The sequence below is a fragment of the Aythya ferina genome, assembly GCF_964211825.1.
Source record: "Aythya ferina genome assembly, chromosome: 5".
Classification (NCBI taxonomy): Eukaryota; Metazoa; Chordata; class Aves; order Anseriformes; family Anatidae; genus Aythya; species Aythya ferina.
Genome location: NC_140301.1, coordinates 53316100 through 53337145, shown reverse-complemented (window position 1 = coordinate 53337145; position 21046 = coordinate 53316100). Strand labels below are relative to the sequence as shown.

The 21046-nt window shown below is 39.7% G+C and overlaps 1 protein-coding gene and 1 long non-coding RNA gene across 12 annotated transcripts in view; one reads left to right on the top strand and one right to left on the bottom strand.

Moving 5' to 3' along the window:
• Window positions 1–21046, top strand: part of BEGAIN (brain enriched guanylate kinase associated) — a gene marked incomplete at its 5' end in the record, with an annotated part of 164064 nt that overhangs the window by 48981 nt on the left and 94037 nt on the right. The gene's annotated exons all lie outside the window — the stretch shown is intronic.
• The window catches only part of LOC311437186, a 33465-nt gene that overhangs the window by 9223 nt on the left and 3196 nt on the right, over window positions 1–21046 (bottom strand). For 3 of the 4 annotated variants that reach the window (XR_014693345.1, XR_014693347.1, XR_014693348.1), the window contains 2 exons: window positions 15982–16095; window positions 14665–15894 (listed from right to left, as the gene is read on the bottom strand). This is a non-coding gene — a long non-coding RNA (uncharacterized lncRNA). Of the gene's footprint in view, window positions 1–14664; window positions 15895–15981; window positions 16096–21046 lie in introns of those variants that run through there. The other variant, XR_014693346.1, reaches the window with a different exon arrangement.

Below are 21046 nucleotides of genomic sequence, written 5' to 3'. Positions count from 1 at the left end.
AGAAAATAGAAAAAAAAAAAAGCATTCTAGCCCTTTAAAAATAATTTAAAAAATAAAATCTTGTTTATTAATTAAATCCCCAGGTATTATAGAAGAGATAAGTAAAAGCTGAACTTTTAATTACCCTTTAAATATTTTATGGAACTTTATTTGATAACCAAAACACTAGCCCTGCTCTTACTTGGTTTTATTGGACAAGCCCAAATTCCTTCCCTGAGCCTGGTGATTCAGTTTGGTTAGTGACAACTATTGTCCAAGCACAACTTTTTAATGCCTTGAGTTTTGAATGGCTATCCTGAGTTTTCAGAAATGCATAAAAGTGCTAGAATTCTGTAAATAACAGGGGGAAATTGGTGACTATGGAAGAGCAAAGATGTTTAATGAATTCTGGGCTGGAAACAAAATCCTGTTTTTCTTTTGAGAACAAGGAGGTTAAGTCTCTTACAGTGGACTTGAAGATGCACATCAGAAAGTTTCTAATGTCATTTATTTACAAAGTACTTCAGTTGTACATCTTTTTTACTCTCTTACGTGACTGAAAGAGTAAACTTATGAGCTGAAAGAAAAACCCTATGCAATATATTATTGTTTTGCATGTAAGTGCTATAACATTACAGCTGTGAGTTTTTCCTGAGTAAGGACTGAAAAAGCACCTCAGTATGTGGTCCTGTGTTTACTAAAAATTCTAAGCAAGATCCCCTATGGTGTATGCACACTCATGCCATGAATTACTCTGTTAGCAGATGCAAGCAAATACATATTTACATGTTCACTTGATAAGCATGTGTGCACAAACATGATACATTACTTCTTATACCTTCCTGAGCATTCTTTTGGCCTCTGCTTTTAATAGTCAGGCTCTTGCCACATTTGCAATAACATGCTGCAAAGCCCAGGAGAATAAACTCAGGAACAAACAGAAAAAGAGAGGGAGAGTTTTCTATGACAAGAGTAAATAATCATAAAGCTCCATCTTCCTAACACCCTAGTTTTGCAGCTGTCAGACATGCAGCAGCACCTCAGTACTTCCTGAGCACTTGTAAAGATGGAAATCTCATATTGCCCCACTGGAGGAGGTGGGAGTTTAGCTATTAACTCTGACAAGAGAAGGGTCAGGCTGTGTCAGCAGCTTGTTAATGAAGTTTTCTGCTTACACTTCATGTGTGTAAAAATTGCTTCTGATGGAGGCTGGTCCCCGTCACCCAAGCTGGTGCCTGAGCGGAGCAGAGAGCTGGGCTGTGGGAGCTCCAGCAGGGCCCAGCACAGAAGTTGTGCTGCTCCATCCCGAGCTTTGCAGAGCTTCTGTCATTGTTTTGGATGCAAAGTTTGACACAGAAACTGAAATCAAATCTGGAGCTGTTATTTTAAATGCCTGCTGAACTTACAGACAAGAGAGATTAGATCTTTCCTAAACCTATCCAAGTTTGACACCCAGGTTAAGACAGACTGCCTCATTTCTTATGCACAGTGGCTTCAGAGAGGCTATGAGGAGAGAGAACCTGAAGTCAGGGAAGAAAAAAATAAATAAATGAGGGAAGAGGACAGTACAGGAGGAAAGAGGTGGTTTTTTTATAAGAAGTAGGATGAAGAAACCAGTGTAACACACAGGAAAGCCACTACCACATCATACTTGAAGGTGTTGTGCTAGGCCCAGCTTCTTCCTCACTCCTCCTGCAGCCAGCTACGGATGCATCACCCTGCAGCAGCTGGGCACAAGCTGGGGTACACAGAGGGTACACATGGCTCCTGCAAAGGAGGAAGGATGAAGGGGTCTGGAATGAGCAAAAAAATAAAAAAACATAATAAAAATCAAAGCCTTGTTGGACAAATAGGAGAAGCAAGGTGGATACCCACAAGACCACCTACTCATCCAGTGTGAAAACTCCCTGGGTTAAAGAAATTCAGGTTTGCATTCCACAGTGCACTTCAAGATAAGGAAGCCTTTTACATGTGCAGAATAGGTGCAGAGAACCACACTTCTCATAGATGTTACACAGTGGCATCCCTTGGGAGCCCTCAGGCCCAGACATGTTAAAAGGCAGTTCTAAGAGACTTCATGGGAGCAAGCACCTTCTCCAGTGCATCTGGTACACTCCCAAGGACTGGGGTGGTCAGACCCATGAGAGACAGAGAAGCTGACACAGAAGCCTGCAAAACTGATCCACTGATCACCCGTACTTTAATCAATAGTGAACTCACTGAGCCAGGGCATCACAACAATGCAGTGAACAAACACACCTCTCAGCATTATGTTCCTTCACTCAGAACCTGGTTGGAAAGATGCAATTCATCTCATATAATGCAGCAATAATTCCCCTTGCAGATCAATGGGCTGCTGTGACCTCTGATGTCTCATCCTTTCCTTTTCAGCAGAGACTTTCTGTGACAGCAGTACAGGTGGAAGAAGAAGTAGGAAGCAGACGTGGGAGGTTATCAGTGTTTAGCCTGATATGGGGATGACTTCCTCTAGAAGTGGAAACAGGCTATTTTGTGCTGAAACCTCGACTAGAAGGATATGTTGCTGCAATGAAGTCTTCACACCGAACAATTCTTAACACTACATAGTGTTTATAACATCTCAAGGTACCAATATATTAGGCAGGAAGTAAGGCTAACTACTAATCACAAACCCCTTGGAGATCTGCACTTATGTAGGTTGGCTGTGTATGGTTATACAGTCACTTTAAACATTAATTACTTCTGACTGCAACCTTTTAAATACAGTTTCATGTATTTGGTTCTTTATCATGTCTGTAAACAAGGACCAAGAATTTTAGTTCAAGCACATTTCAAATGTACCTATACTATCTTATTTTGACTCTTAGCCCTGTACTATCTTTGGTGTGTATTTCCAAGAGGAGCACATGCCTTCCAAGTCTTGGGCCTGTTGTGGCTGGCACATAAAATTGAAAATCCTCAGGAAACTGCTCCTTCAAGTCTGATTTAATCCATAGCATGGCCAGACACGCAAAAGGAAGACACCTGCCAGTTCCACCACAACTTCAGCACAAACTCACACAGTATCTCTTTCACTGCTTTCATTTAATCCTGCTTGAAATATAGGTTATAACATTTAACATTTCAAGGGAAAGGTTGTGAAGTTTAACATAAGAGAGTTCCAGACATTTTCGTACACAAATATTGACCAGATTCACAGTGTTTCTTACACTGAAGAGTATCTCACTCCACAGGAAATGCCAGTTAAGGCAATAGATATTGTTCAATATAAGCTTTTGCTTTCTCTAAAAAATGATGCTCCTAAAATTTAAGTGACAAATCAGAAACTCTACAACTCAATATTCTTAAGTCTAAGCTTTCAAGACCCACAATATGCTGAACTGTATATCTAAAGGTACATCAAATGAGATACACCATCACCACCATGAACTGTCAGACTCACATAATTAATGCCTGCAAGGAGACTCCCCTCTTCCTAGATTGCAGTGTATCCATGTTACTCCCCATCTAAGGATTACTTTACCACTAGTGGCACTTCACTCATCATCTATGGATCTCTGATCAAAGTGATCCAAGCCTCACAAGGGACCTGTGAGGTAACGTCTTTAGTTCATTATAGCCCTTGTTACAGAGCAGATGAGAGTGATTTGTTTTGCACACACAGCTGGTAGTAAATCAGCAGTTCAATCTATGTCTCTTGAATTTTCAATCTTGGACTTCTCTCAAGCACGTTTGAGTTCATCTGTGGTAAGGAAAGAAAATCACTCTTCAAGGAACATCAAAGGCACGTGCAGCCCTGGTGAAAAGCTTATATAGTAGTTTAGTGGAAATGTGAATACCTTCCTAAATGCCCACTAGATCATGCTGTCTTCCTTGCACTTGGTATAAATATAACACTCTTCATATGCTGATAAACACAGTGCAAATTCCTGCCATTCCCACCTTGTACCTCCTTCTCTCAGCCTGTATCTACTCTAATTTTACCACAGTTATTTGAACACAAGGAGAGGATTTTTTTTCCAGAAACTTGCCCAACAATCACCCTTTACTTTATACAAGGTCTTGCCTTTGCATCCACAGCTGATGTGCTGGGAGCCACTGAATGCACAAAGGCACAATGCCACAGGACAACAATAAGGCTGTGCAAGCAGCAGCTCCAGCATCTGCTCAGCAGTGTCTGCAGGCTCCAGCTGATGCTTCAGCTTGACACCCAGCTGAGGATACAGGCAAAGAGATGGCACAGGGAAAGCTTAGAAGAAATAGAGCACAGGGAAATGCTGGCATGAAAGGGCCATGAATGTGTGGTCATTAGAGGTTATGGTAGAAGAGTCATCTAGCTAGGGTCAATTTTGGGTCCATTTTGAAAGAGGGGAAAAAAAAAAAAAAAAAGAGAGAGCTGACTACTTATATTCCAGGTAAAGATGGTTTCCATTTTTCTCTGCTCTGCAAGATGTTTCCAGTTTATATCTCCCAGGCAGTCCCAGCAGCAGTGACAGCCCTGCAGTGCTGTTTGCAGCACGTCTGGTTTGTTCACCCTGCCATCCAAGGTGTGAGTGCAGCACAGCTAAACCACACATCTCTTTCCCCCAGAGACTGCACTGAGCTTTATGTTTGGTGGCTGACAACCACAGCAGTAGAAGCAATGGACACACAAGAATATATATATTCATAGCCCCCAGGGGAACTATAAACCTGGAGCTGGGATCGTTTGGGGTGTTGAGCCATGCTGATCTACCTATGCCAGTAGCTCTGGAAATTCTATTAATGCCATTGGGGGCACAGTATGTTTGTGTAGCTTATACTGATGTCCATTCCACTTAATTTCCACTACTGGTATTATCTATGCTAGTCAGTCAAACCAGTATGACTTCATCTGAGGCAATGGGGTTGCTGTGACTTTGTCCTTTGTCCTGTGCCCTAAACCTCTACCTGCTGCTTGGAAAAATGATCAAAAAGGCAGGGATAACAGTATGGAAGGAATCATCTCCAGTCATGTGCTGTAACAAGTGTTGCGTTATAATATCTTTTAGCTCTAGATAAGTATTGAGTGGAGTGAAGGTGTCCAACAAACAAGAAACATGACAGGAACAGAGGGCAGAACAGATTCAAGCTGAATGAAACCTGGTATGGCAGTGTAATGTGGCCTGCAGGGACAAGTGGGAGCAGAGCAAACATCTGAAGAGACTGAGGAAGAAGGTAGGAGGAGATGAGCCATGCCATCAAACTGGGAGCTGCAGTGAGTCACGGGGAAGAGGCTGGACCTAGGTGATACCGGGCTTACAAATAATGCTCTGCCTACCCCTTTCTTGCAAGGCAAAGTGCATCACTGAGCAATACTATGAGCTGCTCAGGAGAAGAGGGGGAAAAAAAATGGAAAAAAAAAAACGGGGGGGGGGGGGGACATTTTGCACAACATTTATCAGAAAGAAGCCTATTTCTTTTAGTGTTTGTGATTAGTTCAAAACTTTGTGACACAGGGATTAGAGCTTCTAGAACAGATTTTTTTCAAAGATGTAATTTTTGCATCAAACAGATTTTTACAAAGATGCATCCTTGATCGTCAGGAAAATCAAAGGTGGGAAAATTAGATGTTCTCCACATCGTCTATATTGCTAATAGCAACTAGATTTCAGTTTATGTAAGCACTCTGACCAAAGCTATCAGGGAAGTGTGCTAAACAGTGAGAACAGGGACTTACAAAGCTAACAGAGACAACAACTGCAGCAGTAACAAAACAATCTTACACGCTGAAGAGTATAAAAGCTTCCAAGCTGCAAACCCCAGATGGTTCAAGGGCAGCGTAGTTTGTGAACCACACTTGAGTGTGCTCTGTGGTGAAATCAAGTACAATTTGAATGCTTGCTGCTGCTGCTACAGTACACAGACTGATGAAAAGAAGGAGATAACCTGTCTGCAACACTTTATTACAGGCTTTTGCAATTGCCAGCTCTACTGCTGCTGGCATGGCTTAGACAATTTAATTTACCAATCAGTTCTTGATTTATACACAAGTGTCTTTAAAATGCATTCAAATAAAAACTCTATCACCATACTTAATTCAATGTTCTTTAAAAACCAAAAGCATCTGAAGTATATCAAAATATTCAGCTTTTCATATTAAAAAAATAAAATAAAAAAAAAAAAATCCAGGGGACTGAATTGTCTTAATATTTTAGTGATGACCTAGAGTCAGCTTAGCATGAAGTACAATGTGCTTAAACATAGGCCATAGTCAGTGAGCAATAATCATACTTTTAGGAATTCATGAATAAGAGGGTTATATAATTTACAGGGCTCCCAGGTAAGGCAGGGGGGATTATGAATGCCTGTAGGTCCTTGTGAGATTACTCCCGTGTGTGTGACCATCCTACTACTTGTGTGAATTGCACAACTCTTGTTATTCAACTCTTCCAGGAGTTGAACAAGATAATTTTGATTTCACCTACCTTTAAAAGAAGGAGGAGGCATAGAAGGAAGTTGGTGTCTTAGAAGAAAAGAAGAGCTTCAAGCTTCTTTTCTGAAAGCCACTGAGCTCTGTGGGGAGCCCTTGCTATGCTGACTTGACAACTCCAAAGTTCTGCCCTCTTAGGCAAGACCAAGTTTCATACCTATGTCAGGGCAAGAGGCCTTAATTTTGACATTTTCATACAAATCAAGGCAAACAGATGAGCTCATTTTATGTTTCTGTTAGCTTTAACTGCCATTTAGACAAGAGCATTAGTTTGAGTTGCTCTAATTTTAAGGCCTTCCAAGAGCTATACTGGAATTTCCAGCAATGAATGGCAACTTAAGCCATCCCCCAAGAGCTCATTCTTACAACAGGCAATTTGAAAAGATAAGCAATCAGTCCTTCCCTTTTCTGTGCACTTTTCTTTAATAAGTGCTAAATCTTTGAGCTGCCATTTAACTAAAGGATTACAGTTTAACTAAGTTACTGCACAAATTAAAATGGTTTTCAATGCTCCACCTGTATGGAGTAGTCTACAAATAGAAAAAGAAATTGTCTATATATCTTTATAATTGGTCTTAACTACCAGGAAGTCCTACAGATGTAGGTGCTTGATATGACGTTTAAGCAGCACTAAAACCATGACAAAAGACTTTGCACATACACATATTTTTAACTAAATTTTTATTTGCTGGGTCACCTGTCCTTTGAGATATTATTTCCTCTTGGTATGAATCCTATTTCTGTCTTGTAATAAGGAAGCAGTATTACCACAGAGTTAATCAGAAACAGTCCGGACTGACTGTACCAAATACATTCCAAGATTTAATACTGATCCATGAGTGTTGAAATATAAGTGTTTTGCAGCCCTGCCCACTATTCTTAGCAACTCAACAGGAAACTAGTAATAAAATATATTAATGGACAGAGGCACATTCTTCGTGATGGGGAAAGTGCTGTTTTCTGTAGAGAAACACAGATTTTAGACTGCATACATACAATCTGTAGCACTGGAACAGTTATATTTAAATTTCAAAATAAATTGTATGCTTAGTTTTGACTTTCAGCTTGTGAATAGCAACAATGCTTTTATTTGCATTTTGATTCAAATTGGTATGAGACCAACAATTAAAGAGTGAACAATCAAGTGAGAGTCAAATACTCCAAAAGCTGAATACTCTGTACTGTAGAAGAGAAACTCAGAAAACTAGCCCAAAGCAATAGAAGTAGAGTGGAGAAAACTAGAGTAGCGATGATATGTAAGCTACCTGGAGAGCATTAGCTTCTCACTATGGCTCAACACAGGAAAATGTGATCATCCCAAGCAAGTGAAAAAAAAAAATCAGGTCCTGTTTTATTTCTTCACAATACACAGCCAGTTTGCAGCTTGTCTTAATATCGACTGTTTGCTATTAAGCTTTCACTGTTGGACAAACCAACAGCAGGAAAGATATAGCCCTTTTAGGAAATGCACAGTCCTCCCCAGACCCATCTAAAGGAACTGCCTAAGTTAAGAGTCTTAGCTTTTCCATCAGTAAATTAATTAGCCCTTTGTATAACTCTGGCAACAGAGCATATGGACAAGAAACAGACAACATGAGTCATAGATAGAGGACTGACATGAATTTCTTTGGGCCAAATTTAGGTGTGGTAACAAAGTAATCTCTTCTCCCCCCACCTCCCCCCACCCTCACCCCCAACTTACAAGAGAAAATCATCACCCAAAATACTGAGAAGTTGTGTTTTTTGTTGTAGTTGTTTTTTTTTTGTTTGTTTGTTTTTTCCTAATAAATTAAAAGTATATGAAATTATAGCACTAAGCAGGTATTCTAGCAGATATCACTTTAGGGGAGCAAAGATGTTTTCATAGAATCATAGAATATCCAAGCTGGAAGGGACCCACAAGGATCATTGAATACAACTCCTGTGCCCCAAAAGCACCACTCAAAAGAAATAAATTAATTAATTAAATAATAATAATAATAATAATAATAATCAGATTGTGTGTCTGAAAGAATGTCCAAACACTTCTTGAACTCTGGCAAGCTCGGTGCTGTGACCACTTGACCACTGCCTTGGGAAGCCTGTTCCAGTGCCCAACCACCCTCTCAGTGAAAAGTCTTTTCCTAATATCCAGCCTGAAGCTTCATGGCTTGTCTACTGCAAACGATGCAAGTAGTTCCAGATAACAGGTAACTTCTGTCAACAGGAACCTTTTTTTCCACCTTGACAAAGCTGCTGATGCAGATTTTTACAGTACCTGTAGACTTTAACTTACTTTCCTTTAGCTGTGTTATGCTTTCTAATTTGACAAAGCCTCAGTAGATTCAGTACTAGAACTGATGGGTTTCACATGCTGTGAGCTTCTGGATGTTTTTCTTTACAAACCAGGACCTAAATGTAAAAGTAAAATCCTCTCAGAGAAATGTCCCATTAATTCCAGCACACGGTACACTTGGAGCTATTTGAGAGAAAGAATGCTAACCCATCTGTTTTTGCTTGATATACTTTGAAGAACATTTATTGTAGTCTAAAAGCATTTTCTTACTGAGTGAAAACCCTCCCATGGTCCACTGTGTAAAAACAACTTTTATTACAACCTAGGAACATGTAGCAAACAAATAATGGCTGCATGTTACTTGGATTCAAGGAATGTGGAAGGTTTCAGCTATAGTTTTGATAGTAAAATTCTGAGAAATGCCTTACAGGTGCAGACCGGGCTTCTGTCCTGTGACTTTGCAGTTGCTTTGCATTCTCATCTCTGTACCCTGAAGAGCTCTCCAATTTCAATTGCACAGTAAAAACGTTTACCAGGATTTTCATCTTAAGGTTCCTATAGCACTGAACTACTAATTATCGTTGCACACAGAGCAGACAGTTCTGATTAAATTGCCAGCCTGGATTTGTAGACCATCCCATCTCCTTATTCATCTTCTCTGTAGACAAAACATGGGGAAAGAGTCTTAAGATACAAATAGGTATAGATGCTGAATTCTAAGCAATTGAATGAATCCATTACCACGTCCTTGGAGGACTCCATTTTTCCCAGAACTACAACTCTTTTTTGAGTGTTATCTACCTCATTATGCATAGATTAGTTACATTATGTTATTGGTTTGAACAGACCACACAGAAGCTGAAAACAGCTAACTACAGTTTTGCAGAGATCTTAATGAAAGAGACTTGGGAAAGGAACATATTCTTTCATCTAAAAGGCAGAGTTATTTATACATTTTTCACATTCACGTGAAGAACAAAGCACTCACATGATAATCCTGTTATTCATTTCCAGAATTCTGCCTGCTACAAGTCTGATTAATTGGAACTATTGCTGGCATACACCTGCAGCATGGATTCATGGCACAGAGCTATTAAACTATTTAATATTTTCTAAATCCATCTAGAACTTGTTTCTTTACCTTTTTACCATGAGCCAATTTACTGAAGACTAGCTTACTTTCACAATGTCAGGAAACATTAAAAGCAGAACCAGTAAAATCGACAAAGGTCTTATCCCTTTACCAATGGAAGCTCTTTCACTGAAAGTTATTAGTTGCATTTTCTGTTCTTGCCCTAGCTATTTTTTCAGCATTTGAAATTAGGGCATTGGATTGCAGATTCATGCTTGCTGAAATTAATGATAATTATGCAATGGAAAGAAGAAATACAACAGACCAGAGATTGTATATTTGCTTGAAATCTGTGTGGTAGAGACCCCCTCGTTACTGATTGGAAGACATGAAGTGAGGTCTAAAGCATTGAGGGATCTGACATTCTTGCTCTATGGACACAGGAAACAGCCATGGCCATTAAGAGTCTTTCTGGAATACTGTCAATGTTCCAAGAAATTTATTTATTTATTTTACATATATATATATATATTTTTTTTTTTTTTAATTATTATTATTTTTTTATTTTTTTTTTTTGAGCACTGCATAAGTCATAAAACTTTCAATTCCCTGGGGGAACACTTATCACCCTTTCTAGAGTAATGAAGAGTTTCAGCTAGAAGCTGGCAATCTTTCATGGGCAATGTGCCAGACTGTATTTTTTGATCCTAATTTAGAGCTTAAACGTGTTCGTAGACAACACTGAGAAGCTGGGAGCCACTGCCTTGCACAGATGCTTCTTTCAAGATGCAGTGGATCCCAAATCCCAGCCAGCTGACCCCAGACTTGCAGAAATCCTCTGATGTCTGCAAACCTCTGGGAGCCCCTTAGAAGGAAAGTTTTATAAATTCGCAGACTACTGCCTTTTTTTTCCTTTCCCCCCTGACTCACTCTTTCTGCATCATTTGACATTTTAACATATTGCCATATTAACCACCAAAAGTCTGATCTGTGAGCATGACTTCAAACTAGTATTTACAAGAGTTAAGATGCAGTGGCATATGGACCACCAGCTGGTGAGAAGTAGGAATGGTACTTTGTGGAGTTTGAGTCACTAAGTGAATTAGAGAAAAAAGTCCATCTTTTGTACAGTCAAAAAGTTGCAGAGAAAATCTTGGCTTCCTAAAACTGAAGCTGCTTGAAAGAACAACTGCAACAAGGCCACTACCCAGAAAGCACAAAATCTGGAGGTATTGAACTAGAAGCTACACTCTTTGTTATAAGAGGTATATGCGAACAAGCTGTTTCCTGGTGACACTGTGAGGAATAGTATCACAAAGGGGGTGGTGGGAGAGAGAAACAAAAAAAAAAAAAAAAAAAAAAAAAAAAGAGAGAGAGAGAGATGACAGTCTGTTCCCTTTAAATAGGACTAAAAGTCACTTTGAGAGTGAGGGTGACACTGGAGGAAGTTTCTTTTTATTGAGGTCATAACCACCTACACAAGTTCAAAAGTTTCCAGCTTTCTCCACACACACATTTCTCCCTGGCCTTAAGCAGTTCCCTCAGGCATTTGCCACCCCTCCACCTTCTTCAAGGGTTCTCCTGGTCCTCCACACTTTCTCCTTCCCAGATGGTGGCTTAGGTCTGCAGACTGCTAGCTATGCACATTTCTCACCCCAGCAACTCTCAGGAGACTAATTGCATATTTAAGCAACTTTAATAGTGAGCCCCCCCAGAAAACAGTTCATTCTTCCTCATGCTGATTTCTACCCATGATCTGTTGTTTCTCACCATTATTACTCTAGGAATGGTTGAAAACATTCTGCCTACATTCATGCAGTTGTAACAAAGATTCATTTTCATCAGACTTAAAAGACTGTTCTCCTCAGTCCCAGTCTGTTTCACCAATCTTCTCACTTTGCCTGTTTCCCTGGAAGTGCCGATGAGGTGAAACCCAGGGTCTAAAGAACAGTTGTGAGGCTACAGCCTGTAGTGCTGCTGGCCCCCCACCTGCACTGTTCCCATCCCTGTTTCTTCAGGAGCAGGTCAGGATTCAGGATTTCAGATTTCAGGATTTCTGAGATAGATGCAAGAAAAGGGAGTCTCCTGTGGCTACATCTGTGCAGCTGCTAAACAGAAACTGTCTTTCAGTAACTGGGACCTTTCTAGAGGAAGTAGTAAACAGAAGGAAAAAAAAAATGGCAAGAGAAAAGATTCTTAGATAAACATGTTCTGTAATGGGGGACAGAGATATAGAAGTAAAGGCCTGTTCCTTCGAAAAATAGAATATTGTCTGGGGACTATTAAATAACAATATAACTAATTACCAAGATAATTATCTTCATGCTGGAGCACCAAACAGCTGAAACACAGAAGCTGCTGAGAGCACTTACTATAGTAAATTACTGAAATGCTTCTCATGGTTTATTCTGCTGAATTAGAGCACTAAAAGAAGTGTGCTACATTATTTCTCTATTGACTTTTCCACGTGATTATTTATTATTAGATTCATAAGTACGAATCAGGCAGGAAGATCAAGTTACTAATGATTCTGGAGCCTCATCAGCTGTACAGTGTTATCTGCACTGAATAGGTGGCTATATGGTTCACCTGCATAATCAGTGATGCAGGTAATCAGTAAAGTACTTTAATATCCAATCAAACAAAAACAACTCCCCCCCCCAAAAAAAAAAAAGAAAAGCCACAAACAAACCAACTGGATCAGAATGCAAACCATTAAATATGTAAATGGAGGAAAAGAACACTAAAGGCAACAAGTTAAACATTGCAGTGGAGTTCTTTTAAACAAATAAATATTAAGCATGCCTTCCTTGCCCACCCTTCCACCCTTCAATGAATAAAGAATAGAATCATAGCAGAAAAAATCATTATTTTCTGCCCTGCGATGTGTATGTGTTTGACCAACAGAGGAACACTTTCACAATGTCAACTAGGTCTTAGAAACCCTCTGTGGCTCCTGCAATCATTATTTCTTTCTTAAAGACAAGACTGAGAATGGCTAAGTGACCTCTGCAAAATCTTTGAGGGGCTCCTGTCAAAGCCAGGAGACTGCATGCAAGTTATGCACCTTAAGACAGAGAGGGCAGAGAACACAATGCTCCCCCCAGGAGCCAAGTAGCTGTTTCCGAAATGAGTAGTTGCATTCAGCCAAGAAGCGGGACCAAGTTCCAAAGCAGAGCATCCATCAGCCAAATCAAAACTCTCATGGCACTGCTTGCTTCTTCACTGCCTGGCAAAGGATTGCAAAACTTATTTGTGACCATGTCTTTTCTCCCTATCACTACTTCCTCTCAGCAGCATGGTAACATAAACCCATTATGAGGAAAGATCCTGATATGCAGACTTGTCCTTGATGTGTCCCTGAGTATAAGTAAATCCCCACAAAAATCAGTGCTACTTACTGCACAGATATAGGCTCTTAATTTCACTTTGGGATATTGGATAAGCATCACTGCCTATGTTCTTCCTAATAAAGTACAACTAACAGTAGTACCTTTAAAGGGCTAAACCTACCAGCAGTGTGAGCAGACTCAACTGCATTCAGATCAAAATAGTTACTGCAGTTTCTACAGGAATAAAATAAATTTATTTGTTTTATTTGGATGTTTTCCTGTGAATCTAAAAAAAAAAAAAAAAAGTCAACCAACAAGGAATACAAAAGTGTGAGGTGAAAACAATTAACACGACTCCATTTTTGATACCGATGTTTCCCTCCCATCCTCTCTCTAACATCTATTACAGCTTCAGAGAGAGAAACCCAACTATAGAAGTACCATTTCTATGCCCTTTTCAGCTTATGGTAATTGCTGTTTTGTAGTATCACTGTACTGGGGCCTTTACCCTAAACTTCTCCCCATTTTGTGCAGGCAGAAGCAGGAGAATTTTCTTTTGATTTATTCTTCTAATAGCTTCAAGGATGTCAGAATATTAGATCTACCCATTATCTAAAAGCTTTGCAAATTCACATTAAATGAAAATGTAACTTTTCAGTCATTAATGCACTGAAAGCAGTTGTGGTTAAAGGAGGAGATGGATTGCTCAGAAGCTTATCCATTACATTTAAAAGCAAATTATCAGTGACAGAAGCTAGGTGAAATGGGCAGCCAAAGCAATCAAAAGACAGATTGAGATATCAATCAAAGACTTTCAGATCCTTTTCTTCTGGTACCAACCACTAGAGGAGACACTTAAAGGGGTGTAACAAAGCAAAAGAAGCTTGCTATGAGGGAAAACCTGGGGCTCTTTTCTTGCCTGGTGTTTGACAATGACGCATGCTACGCCCAGGAACCAGCAGCAAAATTGCGGCAGGAGGTGTTGGCTGCCATAGGATTCAACATACCGACTCCTTTCTGATCAGAAAGGAAAAGGTTAAAGAAACCAGGAGGGCTGTTTAGCAAAATGGATCTTTGTACACAACCTGGAAACATCTTTACAAGAAAAACTTTGAAAATGTGCAAGTTTAAGAAATTGACTTTACCTATCAAAACCACCAAAATGCAAATAGATACTGCAGACAAGGGATTCAAGATCAGAATGACTGTATAGACCTAACCTTTAACATCTTCAGGTCTCAGTCCCTATCTGAAAGAAAAAAAAAAGAAAATCATTGATGGATCACTTTGCCAGCTTAAATGACACCTTGAATTAAACATACCAAAAGCTATGAGGCACCTCCATATAGTGGCTATCTAATTCAAATAGAGCAGGTGCAGGAAGGACCTGGGAGTTTACTGATCAGTACTATAACAGATGAGGACTCAAATGTGCAGAGCAATCGTTGCATAATATTTGCTATTTGATGCTATGTCACTAAAAGCTGGTGGGTTATTTCAGTGTTCATTAGATCAGTATGGTATTACAGTATTTCCTGGGTAGATCTTCAAATTTAAAGTTATACATTTGCTCTGATTTAGAGAGAAACCACATATTTTACTTCGACTTTTTTTTTTAATCTCTATCTTTTGCCCCCATTTTCAGGAATATTGTTGAACTTTAAGTTCTACATTATATATTGCATTCTTGATATGGATCTCCCATATTTAGGTGCTGTAATTGTTCAAAAGACTCTCCAGCTGGGTAGCAAGACTATTTGAGTGATAATACAGTGATTGTAAAGAATGGTACATCAGTTCCCATTTTAGAACATAAATCTTGGCAAGTTTGAATGGAGTATATTCAAATGGGAACAAATGGACATTTTAAGCATGTAATTTAAAACAAAACATTCAGCACTTATATGAATAAGCTCAGCAACTGCAGTTCCCCTAGCCCAGCATCTAAGAGCCTGTAGGTAACAGTTCCAAGCTTGCAGCCATTGGGCAACCCGTGAGATAACCTGGTCTGGGGTTCAGCAATAGGAATCCTGCACTCCAGGTCCTCATTCTGCAGTTTCATCTTTCTAAGATATTCACAGTCCTCACTCACCTCCCCTAGCTTCTTGTGGATTCTGAGAGGAAAATTGTCCCAGTGTTACACCTATTCAGCATCAGGCTTGAGCGCATTGTAAATGCATGCATGTGCTTATACACATAGACATTTTGAACTGTCACTGGCATCTTTCTAAAATGTACTTTTAAGAGTTCTTCCTAAAAATAATGCCAAGCCAGAGCTGCTTATAGTCTGCAGTGCTAGAAGTAAGCCTCATCTTTCCACACACACACAAAAAAAAAAAAAAAAAAAAAAAGTAAGAACGAATGAAAATACCACACCACAAAAAATGTGGGGTTGAAGAAAGCAATTTGTGGATCTGGCTGCTTTTCCTCACAAGTGAGCACCTTGTCTGCATGTGGTATTTTGCTTGAGCAGAGATAGTGCTGTGCATCCAATTAAAAAGATATCAAAGGAGGGGAGAGTGGAATGAGAATGAGTATATGCTGCAGCTGCACTGAGAGAAATTGGCTGAAAAGCACACAACTGGGAGAAATACTGTTGTCTTGGCTGTTCCTGCAGCCATACCAGTGCTGATACTCTAAAAGCATAAGAACAAGACAACCTTTTACTGCACGGTGTGGATGTGCTTTCTCCTTATCCAGAGTACTTATTTTGAGTGCAGCAAAGAAATTTCACATTACTTCAAATTACTAAAGAATAGGGATGGTCAATCTTCCACAATGCATCAACAAAGCTCTCTTCAAGGCACTGAAATGACAAACATACAGGGATTATTTTCAGTCCTTTCCAGTGGTGCTTCCATCAATTTGCACTGCCAGACTGAATCACCCGTACCTCTGTCACGCAATGGGACCACATGCACTGTGTCCCCTAGATCCAGTGGTAGAAAAGCTGCCATCCTCCCCTCAGTGGGCAAAAGAAACTGCAAGCCTTGCAGAACTGTTCAGGCTGTGAAAGAAGAAAGCAAGAAGTAAGCTAAAGGCCAGATAAGTTGTTCTGTAAGGCTCGGTCTGCTCAATGAGTCATAAGGTGGGCATGCCTAACTCTCAAGGGTAAACAAGAATTGGAGTCAGACAAAACTTTCTTCTAAAAACTGCATGTGTTGGTTTTACCATGTTGGGCAGCTAAACACCACAACCGCTCTCTCACTCCCCCTCTTTAGATGAGGAGGGGAAGAAGTAAAGCAAAGAACAACTCATGGATTGAGATAAGGATAATTTAATTAAAGGGAAATTAATAATAATAATAATAATTAAAGAAAGATTATTATGAACTAAACAATCTAACTAAAGGGAAAAAAAAAAAAAAAAGGAAAGGGGAAAAGGGAGGGGGAAAGGAAAAAAGGGAGGAAAACAAACAAATAAAACAAATGAAGGCTATGTGGAAGTGCAGAGGAAAGAAAATACTCTCTACTTCCCACAAGTGAGTGATGCTTGACCACGTCCTTGAAGCAGGGCCTCAACGCACGTAGCCAGTGTTCGGGAGGAGGACCGACACTTTCACAACAAGAGCCCATCCCTCCCCTCTTCTTCCTGTTTTCACCTTTTATTGCTGAGTGTGACATCACATGGTATGGAATATCCCTTTGGTTGGTTTAGGTCAGCTGCCCTGGTGATGTTTCTCTTCTCACTTTTTGCCCACCCCCTAGGAGGGTTAGAGAGAGTCCCAATGCTGTGCCAGCACTGTTCAGCAGTAGACACAACTCTGGTGTTATAACACTGCTCTTCCAGCTACAAGTGCAGAGCACAGCACTGTATGGGCTGCTGCAGGGAAAGTTAACATTCCAGCCAGACCCAGTACACTGCAAAGTCCTGAAAATCTGCCATTCTGTAGCACAATCTCTGCTTTGCTGTCATCCTCTTCTCCCTTCACCTGTTAGGAACACCAGTAGGGAAAATTGATACTGGAAAACTTTGTGGGACTGCTGGTTTTAGTTTATTCTTTACTTTTATTTTTTTATTTCTTCACCCAAGCAGAATATTTTTCTTGTTATGTATTTTGGTCAGGTTTATTTCTGCTGCCTTTACCAACAGTCTGAAACTAGATCACAGGGGAGAAGAAGGGTGATGTAGACTGCTTAGAGAGGTTTTGAAATCTCCATTCTCAAAGATACTTAAAATTTGACTTGATGAGGCCCTAACCATCCTGATCTAACTGAATCTGCATTGAGTAAGAGGCTGACCTTCATGACCTCCAGCCTAATTTGTTCTGTGATTCTCACAGTCCAGGTCTTTTATACACCAGTATTCCTTTTGGCAGTAATAGACTTTGAAGGGCAATATCCGTATGAACTGTGGATGTGTCTAATTTCAGTAGATTTTTTTCCTCTTTTTTTTTTTTTTTTTTTTTTTTTTTTTAGTGGTTCCATTTCAGGACATAAGTGTTTACTTTCTTCTCTCCCCACCCTCCACCCCACATCCCCACACACTCCCCAGAAAGATGCCATCAATCTCAATCAGTTAGTTGCAAAAACACATAATTATATTTCATTTAAAGAAAAGTGTTTGCCAAAAAAAAGACAAAGTGCTTCTATTCAGAAATGACTGTGGCAAGTTCTCTATTTCCCTTTAGAAAGGTTAAGTTGTGGGCAATAGCGAGCACATGCTTTTCACATGTAGATATACATATAATATTTGTGCTTGGTCAGTTAGGTGACTGATTACATGCCTGCACATACCAACATAAGATTTCTGTGTATCCTTCATATCTAATGAAGTTTCACCTAACCATTATAAAGATGAAGAGACAAAACTCTGACATTAGCAATGCAGCTACACTTGCACTTCAATACAGTGCAAGAATATAGCGAAGAACCAGAGTATGAACCTGGTATGTAAATATCTAAACACCTACAGAAAAGTTTTCTTCATTCAAGACATCAGAATTCATATTGCTGAACAAAAGCAATTATATAGAGTATAGCAATTATATACGCAATTGAATGCGGTGTGTTTGGGCATATGTTTGCAGGACTCCAAGCACTTCTGTTACCATGATATTGAGTGAGGAATGCAATAGAAGACATTTGTGGGAAGGTCAAACCACATTTGGTCACTCTCTCCTCAGTTGTTGTTCAGAGCAAGAAGAAATAGGAAGGTCTGGTGAATATTTTGGGGAGCATCCTCGCACAGCAGGAGGGCTCAGCAAAGCAAAAAAGCCAAGCAAACTTGGTTCTTGCTGACGGGTCTCAGGAAAATTTCCAGAACTGTAGGAAACTAAGGGGAGGGGGGAAATGCATGTACATTAACTTGTACTATCTTGTTTAGAGTCCGTCTTATACTAACTAAAGGGTGATATGTTTAGAAAGATTTAGAGAGTCTTCATGAATTTTTCTTGACTGTACCTGTCCCTAGAGGAAAATTGTCAAGAGAGTACCCCAACAACTGCACTTCTGGGAAAGAAGGTGATTGAAAGTGATCATGGGGTCAGCATTTGCCCAAGATAACAGAGTATGTTGTCTGACCAAATCCAAGGGCTACTTTCTCAGGAGTTACCATCTGGATACTCAATATGAGTGGCTTCAGGCAAAATAGCAAGGAACAGAGTAGAGAAGATGTCTGGGACAGGAACAAGCTTGGAGCCTCACAGAGAAGGCTGTTCCAGCCCTGCAGTTTGTGGGCACCACCCCACCTCAGTCCCTCTGTGCCAACCAATGATGGGAAGTGGTCACAGCAAATGAAATGGCCAAGAGTCTTCTGAAAGTTACAAGTTCCCCTTACTCCTGCACACCATTGTGCCTCATCAGCATCTCCTTGTCCCATCACAGACACTGCCATCTCTCCCATTTTCAGCAAGCTCCCCATTCCTTAAGCACACACTTCCTCAGGATGTATTTATACAGGAGAGGAAGAAAATCAATTTGAGACACTGCCTAGGGGGAAGTGTTTTTCCAGCTGTCAGAAAAGTGCTGCTGCTGGTCACATTTTATCACTGCTCCCAAAGAGCCAAGCAAGCCAGGTCCCACATTTACCATGAACACATGTAAGCCCCTTCTCACTCACTAAACAGAACAGACTTGTAGAAGTTGCTTGTGTAAAACAAATCAGGGTGTACATCTCAGCGCATTACATGCCATTAAATACTCGCTGAAATGGCAGCTTGTACTGAATTGTACGGAATGATTTTTATTGAACATAATTACTCAACAGGAAGCAGAGAGCATAATTAATCTTAGTGTGAAACTCCATTTTAACTTGGTTGATCTAGTATTTAAGATTGTGGTTACTCTTAGATTAATTTTTGCTCTTTCATGTATGAAAGTGGATAGTCTATTTTTTACAATTAGTTAAATAAACATCAAACACTTCTAAGCACCAAATTTGAAAACGTCTAAATGTTGCAGTAATAGGTATGCTGCAAGCACCTACATTAACTACAGCTCAAAGCTAGGGAGAAAATTAATTGAGGTCTGGCATGGCATGCAGGTGTATAAAATTGTTTTTTGCTTGGAACTGAGCAGTGGCATTCCTCATACTTATAGACAGCTTTGCCAGTCACCTTGGATAGCACTGCTAAGGCACTGCCATTACTACTAATGGAGAGAAGATAGTCATGTTTTACAACAGTGATGCAAATAGTATGGCTTCAGGTATAGTTTTTAAGTACCTGATGCAAAATAAAATAAAATAATATATATATGTATTAAAAAAAAAAAAAAAAAAAAAAAAAAAAAAAAAAAGGAGAACAAGTTGTATCTACCCAGAACAGATTATTATTAATAATACATGATGTGTCTGTGTTTCTTTGAAGTCAAGAATCTCTCAGGGTGCTTTGCTTTTATTCCATTTTCCACATCTGCAAGAAAGAACCATGCCAACTCAGGGCTATAAAACATCCTCCACAAAATGTAAAATAATTAAACATTTCAAACTGGATGCACTGCCCAATCAGTAGGTCTTCCAGTATCATGTAAGCATCATTTCCATCACTGTCTGCTTCCCCTCTTCTTACTCAGTTTTTCAAATGCGTTTCTGCTTATATAAACACCTATTTGGAAAGTCAGAGGCTTCAGTCTTGTCTTAAAAAGATCTTCCAGTAACATATACTGATTTAGTGTTATGAGGAAATCTTAAAAATCCCTGCTCAAGTGTATTCATAATACCAGTCAACACACCTCCTCCAGTGCAGCCTGAAATAAGTCTTTAGTTTGAATTTTGTTACTGAAGATTCCTGTTCACTCTGACCTGATGAAAAACAAAACACTATTTCCCCAGTGTACGAAGTCAAACAAAGTTTTCAGTCTGAACACCTCCACACTGGATTCATCTGAAAAGAGGAAAAGTTACTTGGCTGTAGCAGCATAGAAACAACTGGCAGAGTACTAAGCATGCTGTTCAAGTCATGATGAAGTTCAGAGAGCAGCCCGAAAATAACTGGCACTGATGGGAAGGAAACTGGTGTCACCGAGTTCTGTAGTCAATAGGACCACTCAGAGCAAACAAGCAGAGCCATCAAATGCCAGAACTTTGAGCCTGCCCTGGAGGACTTCATCTGACCAGTGAAACCAAAGGTCATGACACCAAAAATTTATTTGACATTATTTTGTGCAGCTCATGAGAATACATCATGAGATCAAAGCCTTTCCTTAGGACTGGAAGGGATTAAATCACACAGAAAGTACCTGCAAGGCAGGAAAACAAAAGAAAAAAAAAAAAAAAAAAAAAAAAAAAAAGACAGACAGCCTTTATCATTTCCTCAGCTGAAATGTATTACTTGAACAAAAAAACAGTTGCGTCCTGTGCCACACATGAAACACATTAAAACACAAGGCTTCCGATGATTTGATTTTACAACATGTGTTTCTACTGTAGCGCAGACTTCTTCCTTGGAAAGTGCCTTAGCTTAAACCAAGGGATTTTTTCTTCTCTTTAGGGGGGGTCTCATGCAGCCTTGTTACGCC